The 22,476-nt window shown below is 40.7% G+C and overlaps 1 long non-coding RNA gene across 1 annotated transcript; it reads right to left on the bottom strand.

The window, feature by feature from the left end:
* Window positions 1-15,728: 15,728 nt before the first annotated feature.
* LOC105553009 lies at window positions 15,729-17,984 on the bottom strand. The gene is made up of 3 exons (XR_001008093.1): window positions 17,750-17,984; window positions 17,284-17,404; window positions 15,729-16,418 (listed from the first exon to the last, which is right to left on the bottom strand). It is a non-coding gene; the product is annotated as an uncharacterized LOC105553009 (long non-coding RNA).
* Window positions 17,985-22,476: the final 4,492 nt, after the last annotated feature.

Below are 22,476 nucleotides of genomic sequence, written 5' to 3' on the forward strand. Positions count from 1 at the left end.
GTGAGTGCGCCGCCGGAGAGGGGCGTGCGCGGCTGCGGGGATGGTTTGTGGGGCGGGGGTGCTGAGCTAGTGCCTGGTGGATGCAAGGAGGCGGGTCCCCCGCCCCACCTAAGAGCAACTGTTTTGGTAGTAGTTTTGCCCGGGCCACTTGACTTAGGCAGAGGCGGAGCGGGGGCACGTGCCTGGAGGCTGCACCCGGCTTCCAAGTCTGCCAGCTGCGCTCCTTCAGTTCTGTCGGTCACGGGTCAGGTGCAGAGTTGGTGAGGAGGTGGGAGGGAGCGAGGTTTGGGATGAGCAGAGGAAGTGTGGAGATATGCTTGCTTGGGGGTGCTACCAGTCTTTCGTTGCCCTTCGGAGGCTGAGTAATGTTACTCGAGGCTGGAGGGACGCAAGGAGACTTCACATGATGATATCCCTGAAGTCTTTGGGAGAAAGAACTCCGGGAGTCTACCCCTTCAGGAAGCAATGCCAAAGGTCAGGACATAATTTCCCAAGGAGAATAGCCAGGCACCCCCTCCTCACCCTCAGGGTTCCCTTGCTTCCAGTGTTCCTCCAGAGGCCTCGCCTGAGGTCCCCCGGTTGCCCCCTTGGTCGTGGGGAAGGTGCAGTGAAGGCACTGGTAGTGATTTGGGCCAGTGTTACCTGGGGCTTTTAAACTCGTAGCAAAGTCTTTCTCCCAAGGATCTTCCCCTTTGAAGGTCGCTTTAGCAATGGGATTCTGTTTATCCATTTCAGCTTTAGGGCAAGGGGAGGGCATAGTGGACGGTCAGACACAATGTGAGTTCTGACTTCTGAATAGAATTGCCCAGCTAGGCATTTCCTGCCGCTACCTTAGCACCTTTCCTTGAGTCTAGGGGTGGGACAACTGTAAACTTGGAGCATAGGCAAAAGTAAACAGGGATTTTCCCAGGAGGCAGAGGGGATTCTTTGGCTCCTAAAATCAGCTCAAACCAGGCGCAGTGGTTCACGCCTGTGATCCCAGCACTTTGGCAGGCAGAGGCGGGTGGATCACCTGAGGCCAGGAGTTGGAGACTATCCTGGCCAACATGGTGAAACCCCATCTCTACTAAAAATACAAAAATTAGCCGGGCGTGGTGGCACACGCCTGTAGTCCCAGTTACTTGGGAGGCTAAGGCAAGAGAATTGCTTAAACCTGGGAGGTTGCAGTGAGCTGAGATCACGCCACTGCACTCCAGCCTAGGTGACAGAGCGAGACTCTGTCTCAAAAAAAACAAATAAATAAATAAATAAAACGAAATAAGCATTATTCATTGTTCCCAAAGGACTTTATAGTCATTGCCTTTGATAATTCATTTTTTACATCTTTATACAATTTGTAGCGAAACTTTACCGTAAGAGAAAACTCATAAAACACTTCCATTGTGTTTACTATGTGCCACCGTTTTAAGTGCTTTACAGAATCTAACTCACTTAATTTAACCATAATCTTATGAGACATGGTACTGTTAATATAGCCCCTTTACAGATGCAAAAACTGAGATATAGCGAGGTTAAAAAACTTGTCAAAGGTCAGACATTCCAAACTCTCGATTAACTACACCAAATTTTGTCTCTACCAGGATAGACTAAAGCAAGGTGATTATTACACGCAAGAACAAAACCAACAGTAGAAAAGTACACACCCCAAAGCTTAAAGTTGTTTTAACTTTGAGATATTTCTAAAAATGTCCTAACTTTGTGGGATCTCTCATCTTCTCCCGTGGATAGCTAGGTACAGTGACAGACTGAGGGAATTTCTATGGGGAAGTTGAAGATGCCACTATCCTGTAGACTGGGGCACCCACCAATATAACACTGTAGGGATAATTCTTAATATCTTCAAGATTTCTGGAAGTTATATTTTATACATGATGCTTTTTTCCTCATGGACTCATGAAAAGCCATAGAAATGATGTTCTGTGGAAAAGTAAATTTGGCAGATTTCTTTATGAGGTGTTTGCTATCATTAGAATAACCCGGGGTTGGCCTTTTCCGCTTGAACAGTAAGGTAATGAGAGAAGCAGCTGGTGGAAGTGGCAGTTCTAAAAGGGAAGTGGACTGAATTCTCAAAAGGGGCTTTGGCTGAAGAACTGCCCCAAGAGGACAGAACAAATGGGGGATTTAGAAAGAGTTATGCTCCTAGAAATATCTGAGTCCCAAGTAGCTGCTAATCCACCAGCTTCAGCTTATCTTGTAATAGTGTTCGGTGATACTGTCCACTCAATGCACACACTTTTCCAAGCAGAATGATGAGTTTAGCAGTTTAGTTCATAATTTTGCTGTTTTGTAATTTGTTATTATAAAAGTTTTATACTCTTCCTGACCAAAGTTATTTCTTTGGCCCTCTGACTCTGCAAAGGTTTTATAAGTCAAATGAAGAATGTTCTGCCAAATGAGGAGGTCTGCAAAAGACATTTATTAGTCCATCATTTTCAGGCCCCAGAAAGTGAATTTGCCAGTAGCAGGTGTATTTGAAGACAAAACTGTGGACACTGTATTCTTTCTTTTTACCAGACATTATAAACCCAAGTCTTAAACATCATCTAAATTTGTTGGTTCTATGCTGTCCTGAGCTACTAAAATCCTTCTTCATAATCAGAAAATTAATCAATCCATATACATCATTTTTATTGTTTTTGTCTCTGTGTACAACCTTCTAAAATATAAGGTTGTCTTAGAAATATGCAATGGTGGGCTTATTTACCCGAATTGTAGTATGTTTGGATTCATTTAAAAAGAGACACATTCTTATTTAAGGACATATCAAGGACACCCAATAAAGTAGTAAGAAAAGCAACAATAATAGCTAAGATTTATTAAGTGCCTTTTATGTGGCAGGCACTGTTCTTAGCGCTTTAGACATATTAGCTTTCTTAATCCTCACAAAAATCCCATGAATTGAGTACTATCATTATTCCTGTTTCAAATGGAGAAACTGAGGTTAGGTAATTTGCCCAAGGTTGCACAGCTAGAAGCTTCTTAATTTATTTTTGTTATTTTATAGTGGGGAGCTATTTGAAGCATACTTCTATTGCAAGTTCTGGATAAAGTCATACACTCGAGAGAGAAACACTTTTAACAATTTACATTTTCAAATGTATCTTGACATTCTTACTGTGTTAACTATGACATATATGTATATATATACACATTATATATACATACATACACATATATGTATAAATATTATCTAAGTTTTTTTGTAGTTTCAGCATACTAGGGGTTACATTTTTGACTCTTTGTATGACTGTCTCCCCTAGTATGCGTGAGTGTGCTCAAAACATTGATAGGTACAATGTTACGAGGTGGCAGTAAAATGTTTTGAGTACACTATCCATATTGGTTAACTGGCTGATGAACATAAAAATGTTAGTCTTTGAACTGTTTTCAGTATTTTTACATTATCTAGTAAGAAATTAGACAACTGTGTGCAATAGCTGCATTAAAATGCATGAAAACATCAACTTTTTTTTGCTTTTGAATCTTATTTCATTAGAATAAGTATGTCTCATATTAATCAGATACTCAGATTAGTTCTTTCACATATATTTAGTTAATGTTAATGAGAAAACACAGACATGGATATAGATATAGATATATAATAAAAGTAGTCTGGAAGACAAAATATAGAATCCATAGGCAATAATAGCACTAATAAAGGTATCTCCTTTGTCTGAAATTCAAATGATTGCCTTTCCACTAAATCTCAGTCAGTTTTAGAGTCATGAATTTCTATATATTTTTAGTAGTAAGCCAGAACTCGTTAAGGCAGTGAGATTTAAGCAAGTATTATAAAACACCAATTTGATTATTTTTACAGTAACATTAAAGCAAACCAAACTCTGGAATGTAGTAAAATGTCTCTGTTCTCTATTTCCTAACTATCATCTTTATGAGCACTTCCCATCTTTCATCCCCCTATTGCCTTCAATAAAACAGCTTAGCTTCTTGTATTCACTGCTTTGGATTTAGGAGTTCATCCAAGCTACTTACAGCAGTAGAAGCAAAAGCATAATTTATCTGTACTTAATACAAGAAAGTCAACAGCCATTTGTGTTTCTTATTTTGTGACTTACCTGCTCATTTTCCAGTTGGGCTGATTACTTTTACTGGATTTTTTTCTTTAAATGATGAACAATTGTCTCACCTAGCTATTGCTGCAGAATAACCCACCCTAAAATTTAGTGACTTAACACAACCACCATTTTATTTCCTCATGAATTTGTATAACAGCACCTTGCTTGGGCTCAGCTGAGTGGTTCTTCTGGTGATTTCACCTTATATTACTCATGTAGCTGTAGTCATCTGTTGGCTTCATGTGGGCTAGGTGGTTCAAAAATACTTCACTCATTTGTCTGATAGTTGGTGCTTGCTGTCACCTAGGTTTGCTCTCCATATAATCTCTCATCCTTAAGGAGTCTAGCTCATATATCTTTACATGGTGGACTCAGAGCAGCAACAGAATAAAAGCAGAAATTGCAAGACGTCTGGATGAGTTTGCACATCATTTCAGCTGTATTCTATTAGCCAAACAAATCACGTGGTTACTTAGATTCTAGTGGACAGGAAATAGATTCCACGTCTTGATGGGAGGAGCAGCAAAGTCACATTAAAGAAGAGCATGTGTACAGGGAGGAATTGTAGGCATCTTTTTATCTTTGTTCTCCTAATTTTTGATTTACATTTTTAGAACCCATAGTGCAAGGACATAAAGTGTCCTTTTTGGTGACTGTATTTTTATCAAGGTGGAATTCTTTATCTCTTTTATTGCCTTTAGTCTTGAATAGTTTTTTGTGTCATATTAATATTACAACTTCTGCTCTTTCTTCCTTTTAGAATTTGTTTGGGTGTCTTTTACAACCTTTATTTTCAAACTTTTTTTGACTTTTATTTTTTTCAAATTTATTTATTTATTTTGAGATGGAATCTCACTCTGTCACCCAGGCTGGAGTGCAGTGGCACAATCTTGGCTCACTGCAAGCTCCGCCTCCCAGGTTCACACCATTCTCCTGCCTCAGCCTCCCGAGTAGCTGGGACTACAGGCGCATGCCACCACTCCTGGCTAATTTTCTGTATTTTTAGTAGATACTGGATTTCACCGTGTTAGCTAAGATGGTCTCAATCTCCTGACCTCATGATCTGCCCGCCTCGGCCTCCCAAAGCGTTGGGATTACAGGCGTGAGCCACCGCACCTGGCCCAACTTTTTCATTTAAATATATTTCTTATTAATAAGCTATAGCTAAATTATACTTGTTTATGCAAAGCATCAGTGCATTTAACCCATTTGTATTTATTGTGATTATTGATAAATTAGAATTTTTTTCATTTTATTTGCTATTCTAACATTTTTATTTATTTTTATTTTTCCTCTCTCACTCTCACCTTCAATTTATTTATATCATCTTTGGCAAGAGGATTAGCCTCTCTATGTCTAGATTTTCTCATCTGTAAAATAGATATATAGCAACTATTTCTCAGTATTATTGTAAGGATTAGAACATTGAATGCATGCTAAATGTGTTATTAGAGCTTGGCATTTAATCATTTGATAAGTATTTATTTATTTGTTTATTTAAATGGAGTCTTGCTCTGTTGCCCAGGCTGGAGTGCAGTGGCATGATCTCAGCTCACTGCAACCTCCACCTCCCAGGCTCAAGTGATCCTGCCACCTCCACCTCCCAAGTAGCTGTGACTACAGGTGCTCACCACCATGCCCAGCTAAGTTTTGTATTTTTTGTACAGACAGGGTTTCACCATGTTGCCCAGGCAGGTCTCAAATCCTGGACTCAAGTGATCCCCTGCCTCAGCCTCCCAAAGAGTTGGGATTACAGGCATGAGCCACCACGCCTGGCCATTTGATAAGTATTTAAATATTACTTTTTTAAATTTTTATCAAGTTTTGAAAGTTATCTGTTCTATTTCTATTATGTTTGACATTTTAACAAACATAATTGAACTAACACTTTTCTGTTAATGCTGAGAGTCAACCATTATCTATAACCTAAACCCACCACATAAACAAGATTCTGACATGCTAGATGCAAGATTCTCTGTCTTGTCTGTATACTATCTCTAATTTTTTAATCTTCTGAAATTTTAGTGCTAGAATATTTCTTTTCATCTTTCTTTCTTTTTTCTTTCTTTTCTTTTAGTATGTCTATTTTGGGAATCAATTCTTACCAGTTTTAATATACTCCCAATAATTATTTAGACTTAATTCTAAGATTTACTGATTTATCTAGCTGCTGCCTTTTGAGATGGAGTCTAGCTCTGTTGCCCAGGCTGGAGTCCAGGAGTGCAGTGGTGTGATCTCGGCTCACTGCAACCTCCCTCTCCTGGGTTCAAGCGATTCTCGTGCCTCAGCCTCCCAAGTAGCTGGGATTACAGGTACCCGCCACTATGCCCAGCTAATTTTTGTATTTTTAGTAGAGACACGGTTTCACCATGTTGGCCAGGCTGATCTCGAGTAGATTTCTCTCTTTTATGATCTCAGGTGATCTGATCTCAGGTGATCTGCCTGCCCCGGCCTCCCAAAGTGCTGGGATTACAGGTGTTAGCCACTGTGTCTGGCCTGCTGCTGCTTCTTCAATCTCATACTTTCATCTTTTGTTTTGCTAAAACACAGTTTCAAAAATTTTTTCAGAGATAATTTATTAATTATAAACTCTGTGAGAACCTATATCTTTAGACATATCTTTATTTGATTCTCAAAATTAAATGCTAATTTGGCAGTTGGCTGTCTTCTATCTTATTTCTCCACTAAGAATTTTACGCCATACAATTTAATTTTTTATACTATCTCATATTTCAGATGAGAAGCCTAATACCATTTCTTTGTAGGTGATTTTTTAAAAACTTGATGCTTTTATGAGTTTTCCTTTATTCATAATGTTCAGAAATTTTTACCAGGTTGTGTTTAGATTCAGGGCTTTAGCTGTTAGTCCTGTTCAGCATATGGTGAACCCTTTCATTCTGAAGTCCCAACTTTGTCTCCAGCTTGAAAAAATTTCTTTAGTTATATCTTTGGTATTTCCAATATCCCTGAACTCTTTTTCTGGAACTCCTGTTAGAGATTGAAACTAACATTGAGATTGAGATTTCAAGATCCATCTTTAATGTCTCTTAATTTTTCTTCTCATACTTTTATTTCTGCTTTTTAATTGTGTCTTATGTCTTGAGGCATTCTTCTGGCTATTTCAACCCCAGTGTCTTGTTTAGGAATATTTCATAACTGAACGCTCATAGTAAATATCAGATGCAAATGTCAAACTTAGCCACTCTGAAACCCAGGACTGAATGAAATAGCTCTACCACTTCCTGCCCTCAGCCTTTTCTCCTAACTTTTATAGCCTCTTTTCTCCCCTTCTTTTCCCTTCCCTTTCTTTCCTTTTTCTTCCTTTTTTATCTTCCTTTCCTTTTTCCTTATCTTTCTTCTCTTCTCTCTCTCTGCATTTTTTAAAGTTTTTTTTTAACTATATATAATTTACATACGATAAAATGGATGAATCTTAAGGGTTCAGTTTCATTTTTACAGTTGTATATGCCTATATAGTTACCACCAAAATTAGGATATAGAACATTCCCCATCACCCAGAAAGTCTTCCGGTGCAGAATTGTAGGCAATTTACTCCTTCCAGAGGCAACCATTCTGGCTTCCATTACCATAGATTAGTTTCGCCTGTTCCAGACTTTCACATAAATGGAAATGTACTGTTTGCGTTTTTCTGTGCGCCTGGCTTCTTTCATTAAACATAGTTTTTGAGATTCGTTTATGTTGTGTATTACAGTAGATTTCTCTCTTTTATTGCTAAATGATAGTCCACTGTGTAACTCTATCACAATTTGTATATTCCCATCAATGGACGTTTGGTTTGTTTCCGTTGCTTTGCATATTATGAGTAAGACCATGTTGGTATTTTTACACAAGCCTTTCTGTGGACCTATGTTTTCATTTCTTGTGAGTAAATTTCTAGTAGTAAGGCTGACGTAGTCTCTGTTCTTGATATTATTGTGGCAATTCTTCTAGGGAAACTGACTTTTTAGAGATCTCACTTTCCTTTTCTCAGCTCTGTAGTGCTTCACTTTCAATCGGTTGCCACTTGTTTCATATCTACCAGAAATCCCTCTCTCTCTTCTGTGGTTGGCCCTTCTTTCAGCTTTCCAGTTCTGTTGTAGATTGACTCATATTTCTTCTACCTCCTCCATAGAATTAATAAATAGAAAAGAGGTAAATGCCACCTTGGTCAGCCACCTTGAGCTGAAACACTATAGTTCTATTTCTTAATTTTATTTTCCTTTATATAAACCAAAATAAAATTCTATCATTTGTGCTGCTCCTTCATTTATTCACTTCTACCCATAGTTTAAAAGGCATTAATCTTTGAGGTTTGGAGGCATCCTCAGATGTCTATGCATTTGGTCAAGAAGAATCTGTTTTGGTTTTAAACTTACAAAGCAAATAATCTCAATAACATTTTCCATATGTCATACAAGGGTTTTTAACAGCTCTTAATATCAGAACATTTTTCTTCTGATATGCCCATTAAATCCTTTATGCTACATGTTAATTTCTTGTTCACTTTGTTCACTTTTTTTTCTTCCCAGTGTTCATGAACAGGTGGCTGCATTCTTTTCAAGAAACTTCTCCTGCAGAACTTGAAGATTATTATGTAATAGCTCCTTTGTCATTTCCAAATTCCATTATCTCAGTTTCTTTAACTTGTCTTCACTAGTCTTATTGTAAAACATTTTAGTGCTTTCTGTGGTTCTATTATGTTTCTCTTATCTTCTGAGAGCATCTGTCTTTTGCAAACCTTGGCTTAGGGTTTACAAATTTTACCCTTTATAAATGTTATGATTTGTAAAGAAAAGGATGACAATGAAGCCCCTTTCCCCAATGATAGCTAAGAGTGTCCCTCTGTCTCTACTCATCCCCCAAAGACAGGAGATCATTTAGAGATGGGATGGGGGTGTCGGTTTAGTGCCCAGATTATATGTAGTGGGTTCAAACAAACAGCAAGGGAATGTGTTGTAGAAAATAAAAAGAAAAGAACAAAAAAACTTCACTTTGCATGTTATTTAAACCTTATACAATTCCTTTTTATAAGAATTGTAAGAAACTGAACATAAATACATAAAACTTAATTTATTTCCTGCTGTGGCTTATCAGTCAAGAGTTTAGATCACGTCCAGTGCTGACAAAACCAATATGCTTCTTATGCCCAGTGTTTCTCTTGGGACTAAACACTCACTGCCCACTGTGGTCCCTGTCTTGATAATGTACCCTTCTGGCTCTTTCTCTTCCCTGCCTGCCTTCCTCTTCCCCTACCAGAGATTTCTGGGGTCATCTCTCAAATAAATTACTTGTTCTTTGTCTCAGGGTCTGCTTCTGGGAAAACCCACACTAAATGAACCACACCCAAATGGTAGTCATGATGATAATGGATACTCCTCTAGGTAGTAACAATATAGGAAGTCTCCAAAAAGGTAACAGAGCAGAGTTTCCATGAGGCACCTGCTTGTTGTTGTCATTAACAGCAAGGAAGTCTGTTAGCCTCAGAGAGATGCACTGCAGGCAGCAAAAGAACCAGCTATCCCATGCACTCCCAGAGCAGTCAGGAAGAGGGAAATTCCAAAATTGCAGAGATGGGTTGCAAAAGTCACGCCCAGGCAAAGCCTACAAATTCTTGGTGTTTAGAGACCTAGTGGGTCCTTTTTCTCCTGAGATGCTGATCCCATGGTCCTTTACTATGTTAGGTGGGAGGATGAGTGACAATGGGGAGGCCTCAGAGGCATGTGGGATTGTCCTGTAATGCCTGAAATAAGCAGAGGCTAAGGTGCCTTGACACAAATAGCTTAGCATCAACTCCCTAAGCACAGACCAGCATGTGTCCCTGGAAAGTTATCTTTGTAAACCGAGTAGAAGTAAAAACAGTAGGTTAACTACCCCTTCTTCCTGTTGGCCTGACTCATGCACATTTCAGTAAACCCAATCATCTTGCACAGAGCACTCTCCATGGCTGACACACATCCATTAGACAGCAACACCCGCATTCTCCATGGAAGAGATAGTACTGTGTGGTTCATGGAATAGAAGAGTTCTGTCTTCAAGTTTGGGTCTCTGAGCTGCCCAATTTGTAGTTTTGAGTACCGCAGTCACCAGATATTCAAGAGCAGTGACCTGGAAAAGGTCAGGTAGACTTTGAATGCAATGGGCTATTGATGTCTTCTGGACACCACTTATCTATTTTCAAAAATAACAAAATATGTCCAAAATCTATATGAAGAATGCAGAGAAAGCTGGAAATGGTCATAGCCCACCCCAGTGTTAACTCCCTCCCACAAGCGTCCGGATAGAATATTTTCACCAAGGACAAAGAAACAAATAGCCGACATGCCTTGCCTCACAGGTAACCCTGGGAGATAGCAGTGAGGACAGGAGGAGAAGAGTGGCAGTCATTTTATTATTTTTTTAAAATACAGCTTTGTCAAAGTGCAATTAACAACTAATAAACTGTACATATTTAAATGAAAAATGTGACAATACTGACACCTGTAAAACCATCACCATAGTCAAGATGATGAATAAATCTACCATCTGAAAAGTTTCCTTGTGCTCCTCTGTGAGCTTCAGCAGTCTCCGGGCAACCACTGATCTGCCTTCTCTCACTGCAGATTAGTGTTGGATTTCCTAGACTTTTATATATGTGGAATACAGAATGCATAGCATTGCATGATATGGCTTCTTTGCTCACCATAATAATTTTGAGATTCATTCACGTTGTTTTGTGCATAGAGAACTTGTTTGTTTTTATTACCAATTAATATTCTATTGTGTGGCTATACCACAATATGCTTACCCATTGACTCATTTAGGTTATTTCCTATTTGGCAACTATTAAACATGCTGTGAACATTCGGGTATAAGCATTTGTGTGAACATTTGCTTTCATTTCTCTTGGGTGAATACTTTGGAGCAGAATGGTTGGATCATATAGCAGTTATATGTGTAGCTTATTAAGAAATTCTGGAACTCTTTTTGGTACACTCACATAAAGTGTTTAGGATCTACAACAATCAAGGTACTTCCTTGGAAAACTTCACGGAATTTGAAGGTTGAATCCCAGGATGCTATTTTTCTATAGTTAAAATATAAATGTGTGAACTACAGGATATTATGAAATACTGAAAGAAGGAGAGAAGACCCTGTCTCCTTAGAAAGAATTCTCCTTTCTTTTCAGAATGCCCAAAGTAGTCTCATGGGTCTCAATTCTCCAAGTGATGGTGGTGACATCGATTATAGTGACCATCATGATGGGGGTTGTGAAAAGAAAATTAGATAATTAGATGCTGAACCAAAAAAAAAAAAAAAAAACAGGCTAGAAAAGTGTCCCAGAAGAAAACTCTGCTTCTCCCATATCCTGCTGTCCAATATTTCTTTATTCTCTTGCCCCATTCCTAGTCCCCATGAGTGGAAATTTAAAAACCAGAAATGGATTTTGTATCTTCTGCCTGGGGCCTCAATTACATTGTGACATAGAAACCTGGTATGGATTTTGAGCTCAAAATGAATTGGAAGCCAGGTTTATTGCTGGGAATCTTCAAATTTCAGGGAGTAGAAAGAGCAAAAATAAAAATGGAGATTCCCGCTGGGCACGGTAGCTCATGCCTGTAATCCCAGCACTTTGGGAAGCCAAGGCAGGCAGATCACCTGAGGTTAGGAGTTTGAGACCAGCCTGACCAACATGGAGAAACCCTGTCTCTACTGAAAATATAAAATTAGCTGGGTGTGGTGGTGCATGCCTGTAATCCCAGCTACTCAGGAGGCTGAGGCAGGAGAATTGCTTCAACCAGGGAGTTGGAGGTTGCATTGGCCACGATTGTGCCATTGCATTCCTGCCTGGGCAACAAGAGTGAAACTTGATCTCAAAAAAAAAAGAGGAGATCCCATTAGATGTTCCTAATTCTTGGCCCAAGAAATGAATTGAGGAAATTCTGACCTTCTGGGCACATGGGACATAGGAGAGCACAGATTGTTAGTGACTCACATAGGATTCTCATTATGAGGGAAAATATTGTCCTTCTCTTACATATAAGGTAACCCATCCATTGCCCAAATGTTCACTAGGTGCGTTCATGGCCCAGAGATAGACAAGAAGCTCAGAATGGCTTCTCAGCCCTTGCGCCCAGAATGTGGTCTACAGACCACCAGCATTAGCATCTCCTGAAAGCTTGTTGTAAAATAAGAGTCTTAAGCCATGCCCAGAACTACTGAATTAGAATCTGCATTTTAAAAATATTTATTTATATATATTTGGGGAGTACAGGTGCAGGTTTCTTAGGTGCATATATTGCGTAGTAGTGAAGTCTGGGCTTTTAGTGTACTCATCACCTGAGTAGTGAACATCGTACCCAATGAGTAATTTTTCAGCCTTCATCCCCTCCACCTCCCACCTTTTGGAGTCCCCAATGTCTGATTACTCTTTGTATGTCCGTGTATGCCCATTGTTTAGCCCCCACTTATAAGGGAGAACATGTGGTGTTCGACTTTCTGTTTCTGAGTTATTTCGCTTAGCATAATAGCCTCTGGTACCAGCCATGTTGCTGCAAGAGACATGACTTCATTCTTTTTTATGTCTGAGTAGTATTCCATGGTATATTTCTTTACCCAATCTTCCACTGATGGACACTTAATTCCATGTATTTGCTATTGTGAATAGTGCTGTGATAAACAGATGAGTGCAGGTATCTTTTTGATGTATTGATTTCTTTCCCTTTGGATATATACTCAGAAGTGGGATTGCTGGATTGAATGGTAGTTCTATTTTTGGTATTTTGAGAAATCTCCATACTGTTTTCTATAAAGGTTATGCTTATTTATATTCCCATCAACAGTGTATAAGTGTGCCCTTTTATCCACGTCCTCACCAACATATGTTGTTTTTAGACTTTTTAACAATAGCCATTCTGACTTGTGTAAAATGGTATCTCATTGTGGTTTTAATTTTTTTATTTATGTGATAATTAGTTATGTAAAGCATTTTTTCATATGTTTGTTGTCCTCTTGTATGTCCTCTTTTGAAAAATGCCTGTTCATGTCCTTTGTCCACTTTTTAATGAGGTCATTTGGTTTTTTCTTTCTGAGTTGTTTGAGTTCCTTTTAGATTCTGTATGTTAGCCCTTTGTCAGATGCATAGTTTGCAAAATTTTTTTGTACAGAATCTGTATTTTGACAAGGTCACCAGGTTAATCATCTGCAGGTCATGGTTTGAGAAACACTGGTCTATATGCATGTTTTTCTTACAAGTTGCAGGTCCCAGAAAGCACTTAATACAGGTCCTGTGTTATCCAACTATTGCCTAATAATGCAGTAGGACAACTACTACAAATCTCAGTGGTCTGCAGTTATAAGCATGTACTCTCACACTCAGGGGTCCGTGGGTCAGCTGAGGTTCAGTAGATCTAGGCAGGGCATGGCTTTAAGCTATGGATTGGGTCTAGGTTTACGCCATGGGTCTCCCATTCTTTTGTGACCAGCAGGTTACCTGCCACACATTTCTCTCATGGTGATGGGATTATATCTCAGTCATGACTGTTACCATTTCATCAGCCAAAACAAGTCACAAGATCCAACAGACTAGCCAAAAAGTGGTCATGGGCTTTGGAGTTGTTTTGATTCCAGTTCTGCTCCTCAGTTAAGTCTCTGCCCCTAAGCAAAATCCTTACACTTCTCTACATCTCTGTGCCCCATTCAGTAAAATGGGATAAGAATAGTGACATCACCAGGGCTGTGTTGGGAAGCTGCTCAGCCTGACTCCGGGGCCAGAGTCAGGCCAAGAGGGAGGGTGAGTCCCAGAGGGCCCTGCCACTGAGAAGTTAGAGCTAGAGGAAGCTCCCACATGTCATCCTGTGGGTTGCTGTGGCAGCACATGATTCAGCTCCCACCAAGGGTTGTTTCTGAGTCAAGAAACACACGCCCATCTCTTTCCATCTTTTTTCGGAAGGGTTGCCCTTTCACTGCTTACAAATTGTGTGCTACATAGTAGGAACTGTGCCTGCAAATATGTTAAATATGTTATTCATCACTCATGGGGCTTGGACAGTTTGAGCCTGTGACCACTTTCCCTGAGAAAAGGGCACTGTTTCCTACCTTACTTCCCCAGATGCAACAAGAGAAACAGAACATGCCTGGGGACAGCAGTTCCACAGGCTCTGTGCATTGTATATTGTACTTTTTTTTTTTTTTGAGATGGAGCCCCATTGTGTCACCCAGGCTGGAATGCTGCGGCACAATCTTGACTCACTGCAACCTCCATCTCCCGAGTTCAAGCAAGTCTACTGCCTCAGCCTCCTGAGTAGCTGGGATTATAGGCACCCACCACCACGCACAGCTAATTTTTGTATTTTTAGTAGAGACAGGGTTTTACCATGTTGGCCAGGATGGTCTCGATCTCTTAACCTTGTGATCCATCTGCCTCGGCCTCCCAAAGTGCTGGGATTACAGGCATGAGCCACCGTGCCCATCTCAGCCATACTTCTAACAAGGACCTGCTCAGAGTTACAATTCTTAGGAGTAATACAGTAGAAGACAATTATGTTAACAAACTTCTCACCTTTCCAACTAACGCTGGGATATTCATTGAGTTAGCACGGGAAAGACTGGTCCCCATGATTCAATTGCTTCCCCCTGGGTCCCTCCCACAATACATGGAAATTCTGGGAGAAACAATTCAGTTGAGATTTGAGTGGGGACAAAGCCAAACCGTATCATTCCACCCCTGACCCCTCCAAATTTCATGTCCTCACATTTCAAAATCAATCATGCCTTCCCAACCATCCCCCAAAGTCTTAATTTATTTCAGAATTAATCCAAAAGTCCACAGTCCAAAGTCTCATCTGAGATAAGGCAAGTCCCTTCTGCCTATGAGTCTGTAAAATCAAAAGCAAGCTAGTTATTTCCTAGATATGATGGGGGTACAGGTATTGGGTAAATACAGTCATTCCAAATGGAAGAAATTGGCCAAAACAAAGGGATTACAGGGCCCAGGCCAAGTCTGAAATCCAGCAGGGCAGTTAAATTTTAAAGCTCCAAAATGGTCCCCTTTGACTCCATGTCTCACATCCAGGTCACGCTTATGCAAGAGGTGGGTTCCCATGGTCTTAGGCAGCTCTGCCCCTGTGGCTTTGCAGGGTCAGCCTCCCTCCAGCTGCTTTCAGGGGCTGGCGTGCGTTGAGTGTCTGCGACTTTTCCAGGCACATGGTGCAAGCTGTCAGTAGATCTACCATTCTGGGTTCTGGAGAACAGTGGCTCTCTTCTCACAGCTCTACTAGGCAGTGCCCAAGTAGGGACTCCGTGTGGGGGCTCCGACCCCACATTTCCCTTCTGCACTGCCCTAGAAAAGGTTCTCCATGAGGACCCTGCCCCTGCAGCACACATGAGGTGCCTCCCACAACACATGAGAATTCTGGGAGATACAATTCAATTGAGATTTGAATGGGGACACAGCCGACATATCAACATGCCCCTGACCCAGCAATTCCACCCGAGTATGTGCCCAACAGAAATCTATTCACTAATGCACTCAAAGACCTAAAAAAGAATGTTCATAGCAGCACTGTTTAAAATGGTCCCAACCTGGAAACAACCCCAATGCCATCAACAGAATAGATAATAAGATAGTCAAGTGTACACAGTGGGAAGGAACAAATGACAGCTACATGCAACATGCACAATTTCACAGATGTAATGTTGAGTGAAGGAAACCAGGCACAGTAAAGTACATGCTGGATAATTCTGTTTAGGTGAAGTTCCAAACCAGGAAAAAGGAACCTGTGCTGTTGGAAGAGAGTTACCTTTGTCAAGGAAGTGATGAAAAGGGAGTCCAAGGAGGGCAGCTAGGGCACTGGTGATGTTTTGCCTCTTGATCTAGGCATTGGTTACATAGGTGTCTTCAGTTTGTGAAATCTTATTAAGCTGTAGAGTTACATATGTGTATATTTCTGTAGGAATATCATACTTCAATTTTAATAAAAGAGTAAAGAACGCAGCAGGCAGGGTACATGGTGTAGAAGAGATGGCTGGTTTTCACTGGGAAAGATGACCCACAGCCCTGGAATTCACTCTCTGGGCTCCCTGATGTGTGTGCTATCCCGCAGATTGTTCTCCAAATTGGAATGAATGCAGGCTAGTTTCAGTATTACGGGGGTGCTCTTCTGCCTCAGGTCCCAGTGCCATTGTTACAACATCAAAGACCAACTGCTGGCTGAGATGCAGTCCATATGAAAAGAGTGACCAGCAAATTTACTGCTTGACTTCATTCTCTTTAAAAGGAATTGGCTCCATGGTCCTCCTTCAAAGCTCAATTGTAGACATATATCTTCTTTATAGGACATCGTTTACAATAAAGAGGAGCAATAACTTAAAATTTTAAAAAAAGAATACCTTTGAGAGCACTGTGAGATGGACATTCCATTTCATAAACATCACTGTGGTTACATTGCCCAAACATTCCCAGAAGTCCAGCCATGGGCCTGCGAGCCTTCTACTGGACATGGTGACTTTTGGGGACTAATTTGAAGTATATTTTTATGCTCCAGCCCTTTCCCTAGGCTCTGAAAGTTCTGGAGAAGGTCATTAATGAGAGGCAACCTACTTCAAACCAGAGGGCCACCTCACTAAAATCAGGCAAAATGGCAAAATCCATAGCCCATCACTCATTAACTTATTTGGAGCTGCCCTTCAGTGGAGTAAAAATTTTTTAAAGGTTGGCGCCAAATTAAACTCCTGGATCAATTATACATGGTTCCCCAATACCCACATGGACATCACTCCACATAATTCCAGTGTGAAAATGTCACAGACTTACTAGCATTTCCAGATACTGGAACTCAACTAGAAAACAGCAAAGTTGTTTTTATGCCTGTCAGAAAATAAAGAATGTTATTAACTTTCCAAGAAAGAAGAAAGTAAAATTATAACATACAGGAAGTTTTTGGCTTCACATGGAGTCTGACCCAGCTGTGAAAGTCACATCTACAATCAAAATGACCAGCCTCCTGAAAACTGACCAATCCAGAATAATCCTTTCAAGTTCACTCATGATAGCAGTTGATCAGCCCATAGGGAATACGACGTTCTAAAGAGTGGTCAAGTCATCCATTTCTGTTTAACCCATTACTCCTGAAAAGGTTCAGCTCTCCACACTTTGCTGGAAAAACGCTAACAACTCAGTGCATCCCTCCCTCTCTGCTCCCCTCACTGGTACATTCAGGAAGACACGAACCAGGTGAGACAACTGAGAGCTCCTTACTGAGAGTGTGAAGTGTGATAGTGGCACAACACACAATTCTGAAGACATCATGAAATGAGATAAATCTGGGGAATCCACATCAATTAGAAAAAAACTGGAAACATTTGAAGAGGCGTTGGGATCACAAAGAGAGTGAATGTAAACATTGAACAGCAGGTATTAAATAGAAATAATGAAAGGCAGGTTCTTAGGAAAAAAATATATGGCAGACTAGGTATTCAAAGTTGTGTTCCAGGTTCTCCCCAGGGAATCATTGCCCTGAAGCTCTGTCTGGTGTGGTTCTCTCATGCCCCACAGTGGTTCTTTTACTTCTTATTCACCAAGGCCAGGATTAATGCTAAGGTCTGGACTAACCCAATAATGGACATGAATGGCCTTGGCCTTAAATTTTCAGGGGTCCATCTGCAGGTTCCTCCCTGAGATCTGAGAAGGTTTTTACTTCTTTCATTTTAAGGTGAATGCTAGTGGGGGAATTATTGTGGTGTGCCCCAAGAAGGTTCTGTGTCTTGGTCCTGACAATCTATGTAAAGTATGTTTTGTGCCACCAGGATACGTGGGCACATGACAGGCACTCACATACACAAGGGTCACTGCACATGGCTGCAGGAATGCCCAGGTTGGACTGAGGCTTCATCTGTGCTCCAACCCGCCTGCACTCCATGGTGAGGCACTCTACTTAGAAGGCAGTTTGCAGACACTCTGCAAATTCTAGAATGTTGATGTTGGCAAGATAGTCAAGCCCCAATGTCTCATTTCATTGACAAATAATCTAAAACCTGGAGAAATTAAAAGATTTGGCTAAGACCATACCATTCATTCATCCTAGTGCCAGCCAGTACCAGACTCCAAAGCAAGTCATCTTTCATGAACCACACCACCCCCTATTCCTGAACATCTGTAAAAGTTTTTATAGCCCCGCTTAGCTGAAGAGAATTAGAGTAAATGTACATCTAAAGTGCTAGGGTCCTGCTACATGGTGGTTGCTGTTAGGTTGTTACAGGAGCAGAAAAGTAATTAAATGGACATGAATTTTCTCTTTTATTTAATATACAACCAAACTGCAGTCAGACAAATGAAATAATGTACATATAAGCATTGAGCACTGCCCAGCCACATAGTTAGCATTCTACAATTCCATTCATTCATTCAGCACTTTCCTATCGCGTGGTTGTGATGAGCAGATATTGTGCTAGGCACTGGAGATTCAATAGAGAACAAGCTTGTGTTCTAGAAAGAAAACTGACAATAACTGATTCATAATAAAGAAATTATTATAGATTGTGATAGGTGCTTAGCAGGGCATAAACAGGGAGCAAAAGACAGGGAATAACTGAGAGTTCCTACTAAAAGAGAGTGGTCAAGGAAGGACTTGAGGGAAAAGTGACACTTGAGTGCTGAGTTGGGGGATAGAAGGACCAGCTCTGCAAAGAATTTGGGTGAGCCAGTTAGGCAGATGGAATCACAAACACCAAAGCCTTGAGGTAGGAAGGACTTTGGCACGACTAAAGGATGGAAAAGAGACTGGAGAACAGTGTGTAAGGAAGAAAGTGGCACATGAACTTGTAGAAAAAAACAAAAGTTTTGCAGGTCATGATAAAGAATATGACTGTTCTAGGACTGGTGAGGAAGAAGCCATTGAAGAGCTTCTAAATGATGGCTCCATCTGATCAGTGGAGAATGAGAGGGAAGAACATAGATATGTTAGAAAATTTCATAATAATCCAAGGAGGAGGTAATGGGATGTGGACCAGGGTAGAGAGGAGTGGATGGATGCAAGACACAATTTTGAGACAGAGCCAGCAGGATACGCTCGTGGGTTGCATTTCAGAGTTAAGAAGTGAAGAGTCAAAGACAACTTCCAGTTTTACAAGGGTAGAGTTCATGTCAGTGGATTTACATGGGATATGTGGAATATGAGATGCCTCTGGGACATGTAAGTGAAGATAATAGCAGGGAGGTTGTCAAGTGGACAAGCTGAAAGTGAGGCGTCATGACCAAAGTGGTAAAAGGAGAACCAAGAGGGGTGGTGTCACAGAAGCCAGGGGAGAAGAATGCCTTAAGGAGAGAGGACTTCTATCAAATGCTGCTGTGAGAACAAAAAAGATGAAACCAGAGAAGTGCTCATTCAACTGGGCAACACAGCTATGACTGGTGACGTGAATGACAGCAGTTGTGGAGGCATCATGGGAATAGACTCCAGTGTCTGTTGGGTAAAGGAACAAATGGAAGGTGAGGAAATGGAGACAGAATATACAAATAAGTCTTGCAAAAGTTTTACTATAAAGGGGAGATATATGAACATGTGGTCAAAAAAGAGTTTTTGGTTCATGTAAGATCAGAGATACCAGGGCATCTGTGATGCTGATGAGAACGATCCAATAGAAAGGGAGAGAATGATGATGCAAAACTGAGAGAGGAGAAATGAGGAGTGAATTATACAAGAAGGCAAGAGGCTATGTGTGAGCATTGGCCTTTCGTAGAAGCAGGAAAGCTTATTCTGTGGAACAATTGGGAAGAGGAAGAAAATGAGCTATGCAGACAGGAGAATAGATAAGAGTGATGGTAATAAAGGAGTCACCATCCCATGACTCCTGTTCCATCAGTGAAATATGAAGGGAGGGCAGGAGCATAAGTAGGACATTTGAGGAGAGAAGATATGAAATGGTCATCTTGGGTACTGAAGCAAGTAAGATTGTGAAGGAAGGGTAATTGGATTTTGGAACAGTGCTTAGTATTCATTTGAGGGTTTGAGGACATGAATCTAAAATAAAGCAAGTTTGTCAAGTTGGATGCTTTTATTGTTCCCATCACCCACCTACTTGGCTACTAACCTACAGAAGTTGGATCACTGAGTTCAACCAAAATGGAGGTGTTGCCAGTCAACTATATAAGGAGAAGAGAAGGGGGCAAGCAGAGTTGAGAGCCGTTGCAAGGAAATGATTAAAATAAAAGAACACACGTCGAAGAAGGAAAGTAAAAACAAGAGAAGGCTGAAGGGAGTTGAGAAAATGGTAGTGGCTTAGAGATCTCAACGAGTTTTAAAACTGGAAAAACGAGTTAAAAGAACAGGAAGTGTCTTTATTAGAAAGTTTACTGACAACAGGTCTTGGGAAGAGGGTGGTTGAGATGCAGTAGAGGGAAAGGGTGTGGGAGGTGAGGAGATCCAAGAACTGGGGAGGTCATCTACGTGGATGTTGAAGTCACCAAAAAGGATAACAGGAGGTCAATGGTAAAGAAGACTAAGCCAGAAGCTGGGCTTTTCAATGAATAGAGAATGACCAGAAACTCCACACAGCAGTTGGAACATCCAACATCTTGAAAGGAGCAGGATTTGTTTGTTTGGTTTTTGTTTATATTTTTCAGGAGGAAGGGGAAGAAAAGGTCAGGAGGTAGCCATGGGACCAGGAAGATCGAGGAGGAGGTTGAGGGGATGTTCAGAGAAGTGGAAAATGAGAGATTGATTATCATGGAGTAACAGCCCTAGAAGGTCCAGTAAAGGACAGGTTTGGGAAGGTGAAGGAGGAAAGGCTGAGTCCAATTAAGTGTTCAGAGATGTGTAGAGTGGAGAGCCTGGTCTCTTGATGGCAACTGGGGGAGCCATGATGGGAATGGTCCTGAGCTTCTCTTGAATGGAGGTGAGACCTTTGCTCACTGGCATGGTGGCTTCCAGGCTGTTGTTTATATGCTGATTTAGGTTGGTATAAAAGCATCAGATGAGGGATAGGAATTACTTGAGCCTCGATCAGTGAGGTTGGCAGCCATAGCTTAAGACATCACATCCCTTAGTGTTCATGTGTGAAGTGATGGGAGCTGGTAGTTATACAGATTTCACCTGATTTTATCTACTTGCCTTTGTCATATACTTAAATAGTCCCTACTATGGGCCAGACACTTTTTTAAGCATTTGATTAATATTGACTTATTTAACCTTCAAAACAACACCTTGGGGTAGGCATTATTATTATCCTCATTTTACGCAATAAGATTAAGTACCTTGCCCAAGTCACACAGATAGCAGAGGTAGAGGCAAGATTTGAACTTTGGCTGTCTGGACACCAGAGTCCATGCTTTTCATCACCGTGACTGCGTGGCTTGGGGAAGAAGTTCCTTATCTATTACCAAAAAGAACTCTTGCCTTGGAAGTCAGAAGACATAACTTCGAGTCCCTGCTCTGTCACTAACTGGCTGTGACCATGGGCACAACATTTAACATCTTTCACCCTCAGCTTTCTTAGTGGTCAGTTCCATGCAGTCATTTAGGGACCCAGGATGATAGAGGCCCTGATGTCTTCTTAACAGTCCCAGCTCATAAGTGACATACATCACTTCTGCTCACATGGATCATCCCTTGACGCGGGATGACTGGGAAACGTGTTCCCTGAAAAGGGTTGCCTCCAGCGTGGCACAAAGACATGTATTTTTGGTAGAAAGTTAGCCCTCTCTGCCTTTTTACTCAATATGGCTTATGCTTTTAAGATTCTGCAGTATTCCACACTTAGGGCTGTACTCTCAGCTGTTTGTCTTCTTCCTGCCTGACCTCTAGGTCTCTCTTATTATAAAAGCAGTAAAATGACCATCTGAATGCCATTGACTGCCATGCATCCCCTCACTTTTTCAAATATAAGCTATGAATAAAAAAAAAATTAGCCCTTCACTAATGCCAAAACCTAGGGAAGAAATTGAGTGTGCCCAGAATTTTAAGCTATATCCATCATTGTTAAGCATCTGTTTGCACTATGTCTATCCATTAACTAATCAGCAAAACAGAGTTTCAGTAGAAATTGTTACAACTCATTTTATATAGAATGACAAGACTTAGAGGTTCAGAGTATTTCTGCAGTTAGAATAGCAGGCACAGTTTTCCTGAAATAGTTAGATATTTGAAGAGAAGCTGGAATTGTTTCTCAATTTTCCAGATAATATGTTTGCTTTAGTGGAATGGGGATAGACCTCAATGCTCATGGTATTTGCAGAAGGGAGTGTTTGTCTATTACCACATCTCCAATGTAGGCATTGCTGATTCATCTGCAGGTCAGAAACAGACTCTGTTAGCCAGTTTAGGAAGGTCACATTTATAGACAAATCCAAACAAGGTACTTTGCTATCCTCTCTTTTGTTCACAGACAGACAAGATAAACCTAGGCAAAGAGAAAACTTGCCTCAATG

The sequence above is a fragment of the Mandrillus leucophaeus genome, unplaced genomic scaffold, assembly GCF_000951045.1.
Source record: "Mandrillus leucophaeus isolate KB7577 unplaced genomic scaffold, Mleu.le_1.0 Scaffold116, whole genome shotgun sequence".
Lineage (NCBI taxonomy): Eukaryota > Metazoa > Chordata > Mammalia > Primates > Cercopithecidae > Mandrillus > Mandrillus leucophaeus.